This window comes from Triturus cristatus, chromosome 10 (genome assembly GCF_964204655.1).
Source record: "Triturus cristatus chromosome 10, aTriCri1.1, whole genome shotgun sequence".
In the NCBI taxonomy this organism is placed as follows: domain Eukaryota; kingdom Metazoa; phylum Chordata; class Amphibia; order Caudata; family Salamandridae; genus Triturus; species Triturus cristatus.
The window spans coordinates 1229480078-1229498593 of record NC_140593.1 but is presented as its reverse complement, the minus strand read 5'-3'; the positions used below and the strand labels follow the sequence as shown (position 1 = coordinate 1229498593).

Sequence of the window (18516 nt, the reverse complement as noted above, 5' to 3'; positions counted from 1 at the left end):
GGGTAGAAAAGGGAAAAGGGTTTGCATTTATATAGCACTTGTAACCCTGATGGGGGTGTTGAAGCGCTTTATTGGCGAGTAGCACACTACTCTGGAACCCATAAAGAATTAGTGGTGAATTGGTATAGTGGAATATGAAATTAGAGAAGTGAACATGTTAGTCTGTATTTTGATTGAAAAGGATAGTGGAGGGATAGAGGAGAGAAGGATTTACATTTCTTTTTGAGGTCCTAGCAGTAGGAGGAGGCTTTTGGATGAGTAAAAAGGGGTTGTGGAGGGGAAGAGTCAGAGGGAAGAGTTTAGAAAGGTTTGTTTTAGGGATCAGTATAGTAAAAGAGGTGTCAGATGATGCAAGGAGGATATAGTAGGAGAGAGTCTAGAAAGGGTTATTTTGGGGGTCATAGTAGTGGTATGGGGTTTGGGATAAATGAGAGAGTGGGTGTAGAGGATATATTGATAGATGTATAGGGTGAGAGATAGGGTAGTGCATTGGAAAGAGTAGTAGAAAGAAGTTTGAGATGAGTCAGAAAGTTGGGCTAGAAGATACATTGAGAGAAGTATAGGCTGAGAAATAGGGTAGTGCATTGGATATGCCAAATTAGAAGAAAGTGATAAATATATAGATCCATAAGTACATTGAAAGTAAATAGATGCATAAAGGAGGTAAGTATATATAGATTAAAGATATTGAGAGAGGCGCAGGATGAGAAATAGGGTAGTGCATTGGATTTGCTTTTTCAGGAGAAAAGTAACAAACACAAATCCAAGTACATGGAGGTACATAGATGCACAGTGGAAGCAAGTACATGTAGATCAAAGATGCACCAGATAAACTACGGTTTTCAAGTGTTATTGGACTTTTTTTTTTTTTAAACAACATAATTATTCTACATGTTTATACAAAGCAATACACGAAGATCGATACATATCTATAATGAAATTAAATTCTTATATACAGAGGAATATGCTGTAAATGTCTGTTTTCGTACGGTGCTTATGTGGGGAACAGCCAATTCTTGAGTAGTTTTCTGAAGATAAGGTGGCTGTCCATGGATCTTATGTTGGGGGGGTAAAGAGTTCCATAGTTTGGTTGCTTGAACAGAGAAGGATGTGCCACCCATGTGTTTTTGATCTTGTATCTTGGGGTTTTGAGGCAAGCTGCACCTTTAGAGCGGAGGTTTCTTTGTTTAATGTGTTTGGTGAGTTTATTCTTGATGAAGAGCGGTCCCCATTCAATGTATTGCTTTGTGGGTGATAAAAAGCAGCTTGAATGCGGATCTTCTGGCAACCGTTAACCAATGCGGGGCTTTCAAGGCAGGTGAGATGTGGTCTCGCGGTTTGATATGCAAGAGTAGTCTGGCAGGCGAGTTCTGAATCCGTTGTAGTCTTTTCATTGTCGTTAAAGGTGATCCGTGGTAGAGGCTATTGGCGTAATCGAGTTTGGACAGAACAAGGGAGATGGTGGCCTGGAACTTGTGTGGAAATCCCAAATGAGGGAAAATTCGTCGCAGCGTTTTCATAGTGACAAAGCTTGATCTTGCTAGTTTGTCCACTTGGGCATTAATCGATAGTTTGGAGTCCATGGTCATTCCGAGGTTTCTTACTTCCTTCGATACTTTAGGCGGTGATCCCAGTTCATCAGGCCAGGCAGAAAGCGGGTCATAACCATAATGTTTCTAATCGCCACACGTGAGTATTTCCATTTTGGAAGCATTCAATTTGAGATGAAGTCATCCACTGATCCACGGCTCTGAGACAACTGAAAAGTTGGGATTTTCTAATGTCTTTGGGGCATTCCAGTTGAAGAGTATTTGCGTGTCATCTGCATAGTCATAGCACGTGAGGTGGAATTGATTGATCAGTACCGGTAGTGACTTCATGTAGATGTTGAAAAGCATGGGCGAGATGATAGAGCCTTGAGGGACCCCTGCTTTTGTGGAGAATGGTTTGGACGAGAAAGGTGGGGTATGGATGACATTAGTTCTGTTTCGAAGGTAGGACGCGATCCAGTCTAGAGCAGTCCCCTCTATGCAGGCTTCATAGAGTATTTGTTTTAGAGTGTCATGGTCAACCGTGTCAAAGGCAGCCAAGAGGTCCAAGAGGAGTAGCGCAGCAACCCCGTTGTGGTCTACTGTATTCATCAAGAAAAAAGAGAGTGCATGTTAACTGCACGTGGGAGTAAGAGCAACATCAGGGAAAGCATTGCGAAGCACTGTCTGGTACAAATGTCAGTCCCATGTTCAAGTTGAATCTGCAGTTTCCATGACTCTTGTGAAAGACATTGCATGGAATGTCATGCGCATAATGGAAAAAGATTCTACGGTTTGGCTTGCAGAGTTGAAGAAGTTTAGTCGGTTCTTGACTCAACCTTGAGAAAGGAAAATAGGAAATGCGAATGTAGATACACTTGGAGCTGGGTGAGGAGCCTGCCTGAAGTTTTACATAGCATGGTCAGCTTCCTTTCTATCAAAGGGCAAATCTTATGATGAGCAACAACTCTGGAGTGTCAAAGGTAGAGAGGTGTAGCTGTCACCAATTGTGGCAATGAAAATTAACGCAGAGAGGTTCGGTTGTGTAGTGATTTACGGATGGCTCTCAATTAGCTGGAAGTTGTCAAGAGCACATTTACTTTGGATGCAAAAATGGTTTGTATATCCTGTAAGGAATAAGATGCATTCAGAAGCTGACAAGTACAACAAAATTTGCAAGCAGGTCAACATCAAGAGAATCAATCTTGCCTATTGATGAACACACAGTGAGAGCTATTCCACTATTACGAAAAGGTGGTGTTTCAGGTGGCATGGATAGCCACAAGTTGGCAGAGCACCAGGCTTCACATATTGGTGGTCACCTCCAACTTACATGTGATAGTAAATATTGAGGAGCAAAATTTAATGGTCCAGCACCCAAAAAGCAACAGATATTAGACATTTGTTCATGACATAAATAAATGTCGACAGTTCGTCTTTCAAGAAATGGATTTTCAGCAGAAACGATTCTTTTCTTTTTTTGATCCTTTATTCAGAAATTTTCTTTCAACATGTTAAAACAGACCATAGCCAACGCGTTTCATCCTCACGGACTTCTTCAGGGCATAAAATAATCGTAAGGAAAGAGCACAGACCACAGAAAAACAAAGCTATTATTTTATGCCCTGAAGAAGTCCGTGAGGATGAAACGCGTTGGCTATGGTCTGTTTTAACATGTTGAAAGAAAATTTCTGAATAAAGGATCAAAAAAAGAAAAGAATCGTTTCTGCTGAAAATCCATTTCTTGAAAGACGAACTGTCGACATTTATTTATGTCATGAACAAATGTCTAATATCTGTTGCTTTTTGGGTGCTGGACCATTAAATTTTGCTTTGGTTGTTTGAAGTGTGTAGCTTCAGGAGATTTAGAGGCTTTGGATCTCCGGTCATTAGCACCATCTATTTAAATAATCTCACTAGGGATAGGTGCGGTTGTGCTTTGCCCCAAATCCTCTCCTTTTCTAACAAATTAGTAAATATTGAGGAGGCCTGGGAGATTGTAAAGACGATGCAGGTATATGTCAGAATGTAGAGTGCAAAATTATCAATCGTCATTAGACTGGTGAGCTGTACAGAGGAATCTTAACTGTGGCCTTACCAGGCAGTGTGAGTAACAAGGGCATAGTGCCAGACTAGGGTGCAAGCACACACTCACAACCGCTATGGGACACCAAGGGGACAGTGAGTGTAAGGAAAGCGTCTTCGTGCTATGGGTGGGCAAAGTAGAATGGTGTAGGAGGCCTAACATGGATACTTGTTATATTTGCTGCATCTCTCTGGGAAGGCCCAAGAGCCTGAAGCAGACACAGGAGAGTAAAGGCTGACACTGGGCCAGAAACAGACACAGATTAGCAAAGGCTGACACTGTGCAATAAAAACAGGCACAGATGACCTCGACCCTGAGCGGCCAGTGAGCTCCTAGTGACGCATTGGGGGGGGGGGGGGGGGCGGCTTTCAGCACGTGGGCAGGGCACGTGCATTGGTCGCGTCTTGCAACCTGAGTACGGATTCCCACCATTGACTATTCCTTAGATGTAAACAGGTACAGGGGGGCTTTTCACAAGCCTTCAGTGGTGCCAGTTGTGCATGCAGATTCTGCACTCCGTGCATGGATTCCACGTGCACGTGCCCTCCAGTCCACTGCAGCTCTGTCTTGGCCTGGGATGCAAGGCCCCGCCCCGTCCACCGGGTGAGCCCCTATGGCCCAAGCAGGGTTACTCACACTGCACTTGTGGCCTCACAGATATTTTACAGACGGTGTCTATTTCCTCCAAGCCTCGAGTCAGGCACTTCAGTGACCAGATCTTCCAGACTGTATTCCTTCTTTCCAGGTCACGCCCGGAGTGCCAGACTCTGGAAGGAGGCAGGGGCACGCCTTGGCCTGCGCGTCACTCTTACCTGCCATCGCCCCCACCTGGGATGAGGGCACTGCCCCCAGCCTGAGCTCCCCCCAGTTGGGATCTGCAGCTGGACGTGCAGGACGCTTGCACTGGATGGAGGGGCGAGAAGCTGGCACGGAATGTGGAGTGGGGCAGCTCCTACGCGTTGGCAGAGGGCACATGTAGCTGTCCTAAGCAATATGATGAGCTGGCATTGGTAGGCAGAGGGAAGAGCTACCACTTGTGGGCACTGAGGGAAACGGTCGCAGTGGGCAGTGCACGGATCTGGCACTGCTGGGCACGTATAACTTACAGATACTATTACAAAAGTTAAATCTCTGGTGGGAGGGCCCGGCACCCTGTGAGGTATTTCAGGGCCTCCTGACCTCAGTTTTCAGGGAGGGCCCGGCACCCTGTGAGGTATTTCAGGGCCTCCTGACCTCAGTTTTCAGGGAGGGCCCGGCAGCCTGTAAGGTGTTTCAGGGCCTCCTGACCTCAGGCTTGCAGTTTTCAGGGAGGGCCCGGCAGCCTGTAAGGTGTTTCAGGGCCTCCTGACCTCAGGCTTGCAGTTTTCAGGGAGGGCCCGGCACCCTGTGAGGTGTTTCAGGGCCTCTTGACCTGTTTTCAGGGAGGGCCCGGCCCCCTGTAAGGTATTTCAGGGCCTCCTGACCTCAGGCTTGCAGTTTTCAGGGAGGGCCCGGCACCCTGTGAGGTATTTCAGGGCCTCCTGACCTGTTTTCAGGGAGGGCCCGGCAGCCTGTAAGGTGTTTCAGGGCCTCCTGACCTGTTTTCAGGGAGGGCCCGGCACCCTGTAAGGTGTTTCAGGGCCTCTTGACCTGTTTTCAGGGAGGGCCCGGCACCCTGTAAGGTATTTCAGAGCCTCCTGACCTCAGGCTTGCAGTTTTCAGGGAGGGCCCGTCACCCTGTGAGGTATTTCAGGGCCTCCTGACCTGTTTTCAGGGAGGGCCCGGCACCCTGTAAGGTGTTTCAGGACCTCCTGACCTGTTTTCAGGGAGGGCCCGGCACCCTGTAAGGTGTTTCAGGGCCTCCTGACCTGTTTTCAGGGAGGGCCCGGCACCCTGTAGGGTGTTTCAGGACCTCCTGACCTGTTTTCAGGGAGGGCCCGGCACCCTGTGAGGTATTTCAGGGGCTCCTGATCTCAGTCCTGCACTTTTCACAAGCGCCGGCTACAGACCTACATTTTTTACAAGCGGCTAGAGGCCATGCAGTCAGCAAAGGGCGCTATAGAAGGAGGTGCCAGGAAGGAGAAAGAGGGATGTAATCGCGGGCAGACGCCGCTCCTACGCACGGACTCCCCTAGTGAACCTCATCGAGTTCTTACAGCGCCTCGATGGCACACGCGCTGCATAAAAGCGCTCGCTTCCTGGTGATGACGCGTTCAGATCCCGTCGAGTCAAGCGTGAGTGCTTCGGAGAACCAGCACTTTTGGGGAGTTTCTTGGCAGGTGCGGCTGCGGCAGCCCACTGGGAGGCTCTGCAGCCTCCGATCCTTTTTAGGCCTGGGAGGAGGGGGCCGGCCTCTCGCCCTCCCCCGCACATAAGCCTCCCTCCGGGCCCGGCCCCAGCCAGTGTGCACTGCCAGGGCCGAGGAGCTGTTCGAGCCGGCTCCAATCTGCGGGCGGACTTGGGCTGAAGGCGGACGGCGGCTCTCAGGGACGGACCCCAGGACTTTCCATTTTCACAATTATTGATTCTGATTGGCTGACCCGAGCGGGAGGAAAGGTAGGTCTGACTCCGTCCTGTCTTAACTGGTTTACTGGAGTTATCGCCGCTCCGAAAGAGGCGCTTTTCATGGAAATAATGCATGGCACAGCTGCAACGAGCGCGTATGGGGGAACTGCGGCAGCAGGGTAGCGCCTAGAGGCGACTTGGATACGTGTCTCCTAAAAATACGTATCAAACCATCAGACTGCAAAGTCATAACGTAGATTACACAACGAAGAAGAACGGGATCACGTGCCCTATCACCACTTATAAGGTAATGATAAACGTGATGTCACGTGTGTGACGTAACACAGTGTCTCGCAATGTAAGATGAACAAAAACTTCAACGGATAACATAATACATGGAACATCCAACACAACGCAACAAAATAAAAGGTAATTTAACATAATAAAAGAGCGACAAAAATTAACATTATACCACAACTCATAATTTAACCAGACGTGAGGCTTTTTTCCAGCCGGCGGGAAACTTTAAACTGGGAAGCTGCCTGATATCCTATAGTGTGTTCTTTTTGTAGTCAAGGCGCTATACAGTGGCTCATGGAAAACGGTTCTGAAAGGTCCACACTCCGTGTTATCTTGGGCGGAAGAGATTTCTTGCAGGGTTTTCTCGTGCCGGTAACATTTGTTGCAGATGGTAGCACGACCGTGAACTGCTCAAGTACTGACGCTCCCGACACGAGTCCTTTGTCTTGGCCAATCGGCAACATCATATAAGGGCTAATCAGCCAACCTGCCTAGACAGCCTCAAAGCGCTTTCTGTCTGAATCGCCTCCTCTGTGCACTCCACTCGGGGGGGGGGGGGGGGGGGGTATTGATAAGGATGCTTACTGGATAAGTGTCAGTTTGGTGAAATGTGCGCCTCTGTTTTCTCATCATCAATGTCTCCCAATAAACTGTCTGTTAGATTTTCAAGTGTAATGTGGTATAGCGCTGCGACGCCTTGTGTCTAATGAGTGCTATAGAGAACAAAATAAATAAATAAAGACGGGCTTGAGCAGCAGTGACGATGGTTCTTCTGTGAAAGGGATGTCTCAGACAGGAGGGCACCCCGGCCCCCCTTAAACCCTCAGCGAGTTGAATTAACACTCCCCTGCTTTCACTCTGGTATTTTGGGGTGCCCTGTCGTTTTTTATGTCCTTGAGTATGTTCTACGACCCCTTCATTTGCCTGACTGTTTGGGGCGGTGCCCACCCCTAAACGCAGTATACTTTGCAGAGATGTACAAGTTGGACTGTGGAATGCTGCGGCTGGAGGGGGAGGGGAGGGTTCAGCATGTCAGGCTGGTGGTGAGGGGGCGGTGGGCGAGGCGGGGGAGGGGGTGTCAGTCTGAGGCAGGACACAGGCTGTGCCATAGGGTGAATCGGCTTGTTCGAGAGCAGACCGCCCCTCATGGAAAAGGAGAGCCCCCACACCCCCAACCTCAGGGCGCGCGCGTCACACAGGGTTCCCGCGTTATAAAGGATGCCCACATCTCACAGGATGACCGAATTATACAGGACAGATTTATTTACTTAGTTAGCTATTTATGCGTTTTTATATCGCGCGTACTTTACCGAGAGGTGTCAGGGCGCTTTACAATAGATCGAAGTAAATTACATAAGGACAAATAGTAACACGGAAGTAGGTGTCCCTACTTATATGTACAACAGTTACTCGGGGTGTGAGTTACAGATTAACAAATTCGGTATTCATTCCAAATTACATATTATGAAAATGTGGAGTGATTGAGGCTAGAAAAATACATAATGCACAATTACAAAGTTGAGACGCATAAGATGCCCGTGTCACATAGGTCCGTCAATATTTGGAGTCCCCACATTATAGAGGGTGCGCGCATCACAGGGATTATCCGCATTAAACATGGTTTTCACATTATATACAGGGTGCCCATACCACACAGGGAGACCACGCGATACAGGGTGCCCATATCACACAGGGAGACCGCGCGATACAGGGTGCAGGGTGCCCATATCACACAGGGAGACCGCGCGATACAGGGTGCCCATATCACACAGGGAGACCGCGCGATACAGGGTGCCCATATCACACAGGGAGACCGCGCGATACAGGGTGCAGGGTGCCCATATCACACAGGGAGACCGCGCGATACAGGGTGCCCATATCACACAGGGAGACCGCGCGATGCAGGGTGCCCATACCACACAGGGAGACCACGCGATACAGGGTGCCCATATCACACAGGGAGACCGCGCGATACAGGGTGCCCATATCACACAGGGAGACCGCGCGATACAGGGTGCCCATATCACACAGGGAGACCGCGCGATACAGGGTGCAGGGTGCCCATATCACACAGGGAGACCGCGCGATACAGGGTGCCCATATCACACAGGGAGACCGCGCGATACAGGGTGCCCATATCACACAGGGAGACCGCGCGATACAGGGTGCCCATATCACACAGGATGCACCAACCATACTAGTGTGCTCATCTTACAGGAGGCCCACGGTACCGCGGCACCCACATTATACAGGGTGCGCGCATGACATGGGGTATCCGCATTAAACATGGTTTGCACATTATATACAGGGTGCCCATATCACACAGGGAGACCGCGCGATACAGGGTGCAGGGTGCCCATATCACACGGGATGCACCAACCATACTAGTGTTCGCATCTTACAGGGTGCCTACACTACCGCGGCACCCACATACACAGGGTGCACGCATTAGGCCGATGGCTCACTTTGTACGGGGTCGATCCCCTGTATAGGGGCAGAGTTCTCCATAAGGGCAGCAGGCTCCGTTGTGGGCCCAGGGTGACCCCTGTACACAGAACGTGTCCGTTGTACGATGCAGCTTTCACCAGATCAGGTGGGAGGCGGGTGTGTGTGTTTGAGTGTTGGGGGGGGGGGGGCTCTCACGGGATCATGGCGCGATCTCACCCCCTTCCATAGGCGGGGGAGTGTTGCCTTTACAGGAGTCGGTGTGATCTGTACAGGAACGGACGCGAGCTTTACAATACTCGGGAGCCACCGTGTGTCTCACAGGGGTCGGTGTTGTCTCTACAGGAATGGAGGCGATCTGTACAATACTCGGGAGCCTCCGTGTGTCTCACAGGGGCCGGTGTGGTCAGTACAGGAATAGAGGCGAACTTTACAATACTCGGGAGTCTCCGTGTGTCTCACAGGGGCCGGTGTGGTCAGTACAGGAATAGAGGCGAGCTTTACAATACTCGGGAGCCTCCGTGTGTCTCACAGGGGTCGGTGTGGTCAGTACAGGAATAGAGGCGAGCTTTACAATACTCGGGAGCCTCCGTGTGTCTCACAGGGGTCGGTGTTGTCTCTACAGGAATGGAGGCGAACTTTACAATACTCGGGAGCCTCCGCGTGTCTCACAGGGGCAGGTGTGGTCAGTACAGGAATAGAGGCGATCTGTACAATACTCGGGAGTCTCCGCGTGTCTCACAGGGGCCGGTGTGGTCAGTACAGGAATAGAGGCGAGCTTTACAATACTCGGGAGCCTCCGTGTGTCTCACAGGGGTCGGTGTGGTCAGTACAGGAATAGAGGCGAGCTTTACAATACTCGGGAGCCTCCGCGTGTCTCACAGGGGCAGGTGTGGTCAGTACAGGAATAGAGGCGATCTGTACAATACTCGGGAGTCTCCGCGTGTCTCACAGGGGCCGGTGTGGTCAGTACAGGAATAGAGGCGAGCTTTACAATACTCGGGAGTCTCCGCGTGTCTCACAGGGGCCGGTGTGGTCAGTACAGGAATAGAGGCGAGCTTTACAATACTCGGGAGCCTCCGTGTGTCTCACAGGGGCCGGTGTGGTCTGTACAGGAATAGAGGCGAGCTTTACAATACTCGGGAGCCTCCGTGTGTCTCACAGAGGCCGGTGTGGTCTGTACAGGAATAGAGGCGAGCTTTACAATACTCGGGAGCCTCCGCGTGTCTCACAGGGGCCGGTGTGGTCAGTACAGGAATAGAGGCGAGCTTTACAATACTCGGGAGCCTCCGCGTGTCTCACAGGGGCCGGTGTGGTCTGTACAGGAATAGAGGCGAGCTTTACAATACTCGGGAGTCTCCGTGTGTCTCACAGGGGCCGGTGTGGTCTGTACAGGAATAGAGGCGAGCTTTACAATACTCGGGAGTCTCCGCGTGTCTCACAGGGGCCGGTGTGGTCAGTACAGGAATAGAGGCGAGCTTTACAATACTCGGGAGTCTCCGTGTGTCTCACAGGGGCCGGTGTGGTCTGTACAGGAATAGAGGCGAGCTTTACAATACTCGGGAGTCTCCGTGTGTCTCACAGGGGCCGGTGTGATTTGCACAGGTACAGGACACCTTTCCAAGGCACGGCTCTGGAGGTCTGTGTAGCATCTGTAGAGATGTCTATGGCCTGTACAGGTGAACCCTGCATAGAAGCAGGTGCCGTGCAGGTCTGGTGCATGCCAGGAAGAGGGGGCGCAGCCTGGGCTGTGCCCAAGGAGGGATTGTGCATGGGAGGTCTTTGCACACGGCCCGAGCTGTTCCAGTGTGTTCACGCGAAGGGCTTGTGCTGGGGCAGGGACTGTGCCTAGATTGTCCGTAGCACAGCATGGAGTCATGCAGGTATTGTATGTGCCACAGCACGGGGTCGTGCAGGTATTGTCTGTGCCAGCGCACGGGGTCGTGCAGGTATTGTCTGTGCCACAGCACGGGGTGGTGCAGGTATTGTCTGTGCCACAGCACGGGGTGGTGCAGGTATTGTCTGTGCCACAGCACGGGGTGGTGCAGGTATTATAGGTGCCACATCATGGGTTTGTGCTGGTATTGTAAGTGACACAGCACAGGGTGGTGCAGGTATTGTCTGTGCCACAGCACGGGGTGGTGCAGGTATTGTCTGTGCCACAGCATGGGGTGGTGCAGGTATTGTCTGTGCCACAGCACGGGGTGGTGCAGGTATTGTCTGTCACAACACAGGGTGGTGCAGGTATTGTCTGTGCCACAGCACGGGGTGGTGCAGGTATTGTCTGTCACAACACAGGGTGGTGCAGGTATTGTCTTTGCCACAGCACGGGGTGGTGCAGGTATTGTCTGTGCCACAGCACGGGGTCGTGCAGGTATTGTCTGTGCCACAGCACGGGGTCATGCAGGTATAGTCTGTGCGACAGCACAGGGTGGTGCAGGTATTGTCTGTGCCCTGTGCTGTACCACTGATCATCCTGTGCAGTACTTCTTGGTCCTGTGTTGCACCATCGCTCATCCTGTGTTGCACCATTGCTCATCCTGTGTGGCACCAGGTGATCCAGTGTATTCTACCACTGCTCATCCTGTGTGACAGGAGCTGATCCTTTGTTGCATCAGTCCTCGTCCTGAGAGGCATTAGCCGGCCATGTGTTGCACCATCACTCGTCCTGTGTAGCACTAGTTGTTCCTGTGTGTTGCACTATTGCTCATCTTTGAGTACAGCTGCTGATCCTGTGCACCTTTGGCCGGTCCTGTGTTGCACCATTGCTCGTTCTCTGTGGCATTAGCTGAGCCTGTGTTGCACCATCACTCGTCCTGTGTAGCACTAGTTGTTCCTGTGTGTTGCACTATTGCTCATCTTTGAGTACAGCTGCTGATCCTGTGCGCCATTGGCTGGTCCTGTGTTGCACCATTGCTCGTCCTCTGTGGCATTAGCTGAGCCTGTGTTGCACCACTGCTCGTCCTGTGTGGTACCAGGTGATCCAGTGTATTCTACCACTGCTCATCCTGTGTGACAGGAGCTGATCCTTTGTTGCATCAGTCCTCGTCCTGAGAGGCATTAGCCGGCCATGTGTTGCACCATCACTCGTCCTGTGTAGCACTAGTTGTTCCTGTGTGTTGCACTATTGCTCATCTTTGAGTACAGCTGATGATCCTGTGCACCTTTGGCTGGTCCTGTGTTGCACCATTACTCGTCCTCTGTGGCATTAGCTGAGCCTGTGTTGCACCATCACTCGTCCTGTGTAGCACTAGTTGTTCCTGTGTGTTGCACTATTGCTCATCTTTGAGTGCAGCTGCTGATCATGTGCACCTTTGGCTGGTCCTGTGTTGCACCATTGCTCGTCCTCTGTGGCATTAGCTGAGCCTGTGTTGCACCATCACTCGTCCTGTGTAGCACTAGTTGTTCCTGTGTGTTGCACTATTGCTCATCTTTGAGTACAGCTGCTGATCCTGTGCACCTTTGGCTGGTCCTGTGTTGCACCATTGCTCGTCCTCTGTGGCATTAGCTGAGCCTGTGTTGCACCATCACTCGTCCTGTGTAGCACTAGTTGTTCCTGTGTGTTGCACTATTGCTCATCTTTGAGTACAGCTGATGATCCTGTGCACCTTTGGCTGGTCCTGTGTTGCAGCATTGCTCGTCCTCTGTGGCATTAGCTGAGCCTGTGTTGCACCATCACTCGTCCTGTGTAGCACTAGTTGTTCCTGTGTGTTGCACTATTGCTCATCTTTGAGTACAGCTGCTGATCCTGTGCGCCTTTGGCTGGTCCTGTGTTGCACCATTGCTCGTCCTCTGTGGCATTAGCTGAGCCTGTGTTGCACCACTGCTCGTCCTGTGTGGCACCAGGTGATCCAGTGTATTCTACCACTGCTCATCCTGTGTGACAGGAGCTGATCCTTTGTTGCACCAGTCCTCCTCCTGAGTGGCATTAGCCAGCCATGTGTTGCACCATCACTCGTCCTGTGTAGCACTAGTTGTTCCTGTGTGTTGCACTATTGCTCATCTTTGAGTACAGCTGCTGATCCTGTGCACCTTTGGCTGGTCCTGTGTTGCACCATTGCTCGTCCTCTGTGGCATTAGCTGAGCCTGTGTTGCACCATCACTCGTCCTGTGAAGCACTAGTTGTTCCTGTGTGTTGCACTATTGCTCATCTTTGAGTACAGCTGCTGATCCTGTGCGCCATTGGCTGGTCCTGTGTTGCACCATTGCTCGTCCTCTGTGGCATTAGCTGAGCCTGTGTTGCACCACTGCTCGTCCTGTGTGGTACCAGGTGATCCAGTGTATTCTACCACTGCTCATCCTGTGTGACAGCAGCTGATCCTTTGTTGCACCAGTCCTCCTCCTGAGTGGCATTAGCCGGTACAGTGTTGCACAATTCTTCATCTTGTGCAGTAATGGTTGGTCTCATGTTGCCCCATCCTGTGTAGCACCAGTTGGTCCTGTGTGTTGCACCATCACTCGTCCTGTGTAGCACGAGTTGGTCCTGTGTGTTGCACCATTGCTCATCCTTTGCTACAACTGCTGATCCTGTGCGGCGTTGGCTGGCCCTGTGTCGTACCATTGCTCGTCCTCTGTGGCACTAGCTGAGCCTGTGTTACACCACTGCTCATCCTGTGTAGTGGTGGGTGGTAAACTCCGCTCCTCCGGTAGAGTTTCCCCCACTCCTTGCTACGCTTGGAAAGCAGAGTTTTGGAAAAACTCCACCAAACGCTGCATGGTCTTTTTTTCCCTTATGCTCAGCTCACCAACCTTAAATTGGCAAGCGTGAGTGAGTAAATCGAGCGCTAGACCATCTCCCGGCGAGGTTTCTCAACTCAGGCGAGCGTGGCAGGCCGCTACCGCTCACGTTGAGAATGCTGCCGTTCACGTTAAGAATGCCACCGTTCACGTTGAGAATGCTGCTGCTCACGTTGAGAATGCTGCTGCTCACGTAGAGAATGCTGCTGCTCACGTTGCGAATGCTGCCGTGCACGTTAAGAATGCTGCTGCTCACGTTGAGTATGCTGCCGCTCACGTTAAGAATGCTGCTGCTCACGTTGAGAATGCTGCTGCTCACGTAGAGAATGCTGCTGCTCACGTAGAGAATGCTGCTGCTCACATTGCGAATGCTGCTGCTCACATTGAGAATGCTGCTGCTCACGTAGAGAATGCTGCCGTGCACGTTAAGAATGCTGCTGCTCACGTTGAGTATGCTGCCGCTCACGTTAAGAATGCTGCTGCTCACGTAGAGAATGCTGCTGCTCACGTAGAGAATGCTGCTGCTCACGTAGAGAATGCTGCTGCTCACATTGCGAATGCTGCTGCTCACGTTGAGAATGCGCCGTTCACGTTGAGAATGCTGCTGCTCACATTGCGAATGTTGCTGCTCACATTGCGAATGTTGCTGCTCACGTTGCGAATGCTGCTGCTCACGTTGCGAATGCTGCCGTTCACGTTGAGAATGCTGCTGCTCACGTTGAGAATGCTGCCGCTCACGTAGAGAATGCTGCTGCTCACGTTAAGAATGCTGCTGCTCACATTGAGAATGCTGCTGCTCACATTGAGAATGCTGCTGCTCACGTAGAGAATGCTGCTGCTCACGTAGAGAATGCTGCCGTGCACGTTAAGAATGCTGCTGCTCACGTTGAGTATGCTGCCGCTCACGTTAAGAATGCTGCTGCTCACGTAGAGAATGCTGCTGCTCACGTAGAGAATGCTGCTGCTCACATTGCGAATGCTGCTGCTCACGTTGAGAATGCTGCCGTTCACGTTGAGAATGTTGCTGCTCACATTGCGAATGTTGCTGCTCACGTTGCGAATGCTGCTGCTCACGTTGCGAATGCTGCCGTTCACGTTGAGAATGCTGCTGCTCACGTAGAGAATGCTGCCGCTCACGTTGAGAATGCTGCTGCTCACGTAGAGAATGCTGCTGCTCACGTTAAGAATGCTGCTGCTCATGTAGAGAATGCTGCTGCTCACATTGCGAATGCTGCTGCTCACATTGAGAATGCTGCTGCTCACGTAGAGAATGCTGCCGTGCACGTTAAGAATGCTGCTGCTCACGTTGAGTATGCTGCCGCTCACGTTAAGAATGCTGCTGCTCACGTAGAGAATGCTGCTGCTCACGTAGAGAATGCTGCTGCTCACATTGCGAATGCTGCTGCTCACGTTGAGAATGCTGCTGCTCACGTTGCGAATGCTGCCGTTCACGTTGAGAATGCTGCTGCTCACGTAGAGAATGCTGCCGCTCACGTTGAGAATGCTGCTGCTCACGTAGAGAATGCTGCCGCTCACGTTGAGAATGCTGCTGCTCACGTAGAGAATGCTGCTGCTCACGTTAAGAATGCTGCTGCTCACATTGCGAATGCTGCTGCTCACGTAGAGAATGCTGCTGCTCACGTTGAGAATGCTGCCGCTCACGTAGAGAATGTTCCTGCTCACGTTGAGAATGCTGCTGCTCACATTGCAAATGCTGCCGCTCACGTAGAGAATGCTGCCGCTGAAGTAGAAGATCTACTAGAGCGGCAGGAAGAAACAGTGCCCTCTGGCACGCACATGATGCTGATTTTACAGCACAGGATAAGCTACCGGTGCTAAACAGCAGCACGCGCAGCACGATGTACCAAACTCTGACGCTCACGGAATTCCGCAAAATCTCATGGAGTTTTTAGGTAACTCCGTGGAATTCCGCAAAGTGAAACTCTACGAGTTCCGCCCACACCTAATCCTGTGCAGCATTGACCGGTCCTGTAATGCACCATCGCTCATCCTGTGCAGTACCAGCTGGTCCTGTGTGACACCAGTTGGTTCAATTTGTTGCACCATTGTTTGTCCTGTGTGACAGCAGTTGGTCCTGTGTTGCTCTGCTTTTTACCCTCCCTGTGGGGCCCCAGCTGGCCCCAGCTGGCCCTGTGATGCACTATGTCTAACATGTAACATAGGAGGTTCATTGAAAACGAAACACAAGTTAGAAGTCCCACTGCGTCTGAAAGCTAGCACTCTGCTTCTTAATAAACATTCTATGTAAGGCTGATATTCTGTGAAGCACAAGAGACATACCGCACTAGTGCTCGTCCTGTGTGGCACCAGCTGGTCCTGTAGTGCACCATTGCTCACTCCATGTGAAGCACATGAATCATATTGCACTAGTGCGTGTCCTGTGTGGTACCAGCTGGTCCTGTAGTGCACTAGTGCTTGTCCTGTGCGGCACCAGCTGGTCCTGAAGTGCACTAGTGTTCATCTGTGTGGGACCAGCTGGTCCTCTAGTGCACTAGTGCTAATCCTGTGTGGCACCAGCTGGTCCTGTAGTGTACTAGTGCTCATCCTGTGCGGCCCCAGCTGGCCCTGTAGTGCACTAGTGCTCGTCCTGTGTGGCACCAGCTGGTCCTGAAGTGCACTAGTGTTCATCTGTGTGGGACCAGCTGGTCCTCTAGTGCACTAGTGCTAATCCTGTGTGGCACCAGCTGGTCCTGTAGTGTACTAGTGCTCATCCTGTGCGGCCTCAGCTGGCCCTGTAGTGCACTAGTGCTCGTCCTGTGTGGCACCAGCTGGTCCTGTAGTGCACCATTGCTCACTCCATGTGAAGCACATGAATCATATTGCACTAGTGCGTGTCCTGTGTGGTACCAGCTGGGCCTGTAGTGCACTAGTGCTCGTCCTGTGCGGCACCAGCTGGTCCTGAAGTGCACTAGTGCTCATCTGTGTGGGACCAGCTGGTCCTCTAGTGCACTAGTGCTCATCCTGTGTGGCACCAGCTGGTCCTGTAGTGTACTAGTGCTCATCCTGTGCGGCCCCAGCTGGTCCTGTAGTGCACTAGTGCGCGTCCTGTGTGGCACCAGCTAGTCCTGTAGTGCACCATTGCTCACTCCATGTGAAGCACATGAATCATATTGAACTAGTGCGCGTCCTGTGTGGCACCAGCTGGTCCTGTAGTGCACTAGTGCTCATCCTGTGTGGCACCAGCTGCTCCTGTAGTGCACTAGTGCGCATCCTGTGTGGCACCAGATGGTCCTGTAGTACACTAGTGCTCGTCTGTGTGTCAACAGCTGGTCCTCTACTGCACTAGTGCTCATCCTGTGTGGCACCATCTAGTCCTGCAGTGCACAATTGCTCACTCCATGTGAAGCACATGAATCATATTGGACTAGTGTGCATCCTGTGCGGCACCAGCTGGTCCTGTAGTACACTAGTGCTCATCCTGTGTGGCACCAGCTGATCCTGTAGTGCACTAGTGCTCATCCTGTGCTGCACCAGCTAGTCCTGTAGTGCACTATTGCTCAACCCATGTGAAGCACATGGATCATATTGTACTAGTGGTCGTCCTGTGCAGCACCAGCTGGTCCTGTAGTTCACTAGTGGTCGTCCTGTGCAGCACCAGCTGGTCCTGTAGTGCACTAGTGCTCGTCCTGTGCAGCACCAGCTGGTCCTGTAGGGCACTAGTGCTCATCCTGTGCGGCACCAGCTGGTCCTGTAGTACACTACTGCTCATCCTGTGCAGCGCCAGCTGGTCCTGTAGTGCACTATTGCTCACCCCATGTGAAGCACATGGATCATATTGTACTAGTGGTCGTCCTGTGCAGCACCAGCTGGTCCTGTAGTGCACTAGTGCTCGTCCTGTGCAGCACCAGCTGGTCCTGTAGTACACTAGTGCTCATCCTGTGCGGCACCAGCTGATCCTGTAGTGCACTAGTGCTCATCCTGTGCTGCACCAGCTAGTCCTGTAGTGCACTATTGCTCACCCCATGTGAAGCACATGGATCATATTGTACTAGTGGTCGTCCTGTGTGGCACCAGCTAGTCCTGTAGTGCAGTAGTGCACCATTTCTCACTCCATGTGAAGCACAGAAATCATATTGCATTAGTGCACGTCCTGTGCGGCACCAGCTGGTCCTGTAGTGCACTAGTGCTCGTTCTGTGTGGCACCAGCTGGTCCTGTGCGGCACCTGCTGCTCCTGTAGCGCACTAGTGCTCATCCTGTGTGGCACCAGCTGGTCCTGTAGTGCACCAGTGCTCACCCCATGTGAAGCACATGGATCATAGTGCACTAGTGCTCGTCCTGTGCGGCACCAGATGGTCCTGTAGTGCACTAGTGCTCATCCTGTGTGGCATCAGCTGGTCCTGTAGTACACTAGTGCTCATCCTGTGCGGGACCAGTTAGTCCTGTAGTGCACTATTTCTCACCCTGTGTGAAACATAAGAATCATATTGCACGCGTGCTCTTCCTGTGTGGCACCAGCTGGTCATGTAGTGCAGTAGAGTTGGTCCCGTGTGAAGCACAAGAATCATGTTGCACCAGTGCTCGTCCTGTGTGGTTCCTCATACGCCTGTCAATGCTCTTGTTTCGTGGCATTGGCGTTTTTTGCGCCACCAGAGCTGGCCTTGTGTTTCACTATTCTCGAGGCTATGTTGCACTAATGGTACTTTTGTGTGATGTTGACGCTGTTCCTGCATGCTTTGCTGTCAGTATTGTGCATTAGCCACGCATTTGTTGCACAATTCCTTGCTTGTGTTGCACATTTTTTAGCCTTCTTTTGCCTCATGGCTGTTCCCAAGCTGCACCATTGCTGTTACTGATTTGAACAATTGTTGTACTTTTGTTGCGCTATTGTATTTCCTTTGTTTCTGTATTGCAACTCTAAATGCAACTGCAAACCTGTGCAGTTCCATTGTGTACCTGTGCGGCTGCGTTGTGTT

General features: G+C 51.5%; 1 protein-coding gene across 2 annotated transcripts in view; it reads left to right on the top strand.

Annotated features, from left to right (window-relative positions):
• The first annotated feature begins 5805 nt into the window (after positions 1–5805).
• The window catches only part of BGN (biglycan), a 225435-nt gene continuing 212724 nt past the window's right edge, over positions 5806–18516 (top strand). Inside the window, exon 1 of one of the 2 annotated variants that reach the window (XM_085629820.1) lies at positions 5806–6150. The gene's annotated coding sequence lies outside the window, so the exon portion shown is untranslated. The remainder of the gene's footprint in view (positions 6151–18516) is intronic. The other variant, XM_085629821.1, reaches the window with a different exon arrangement.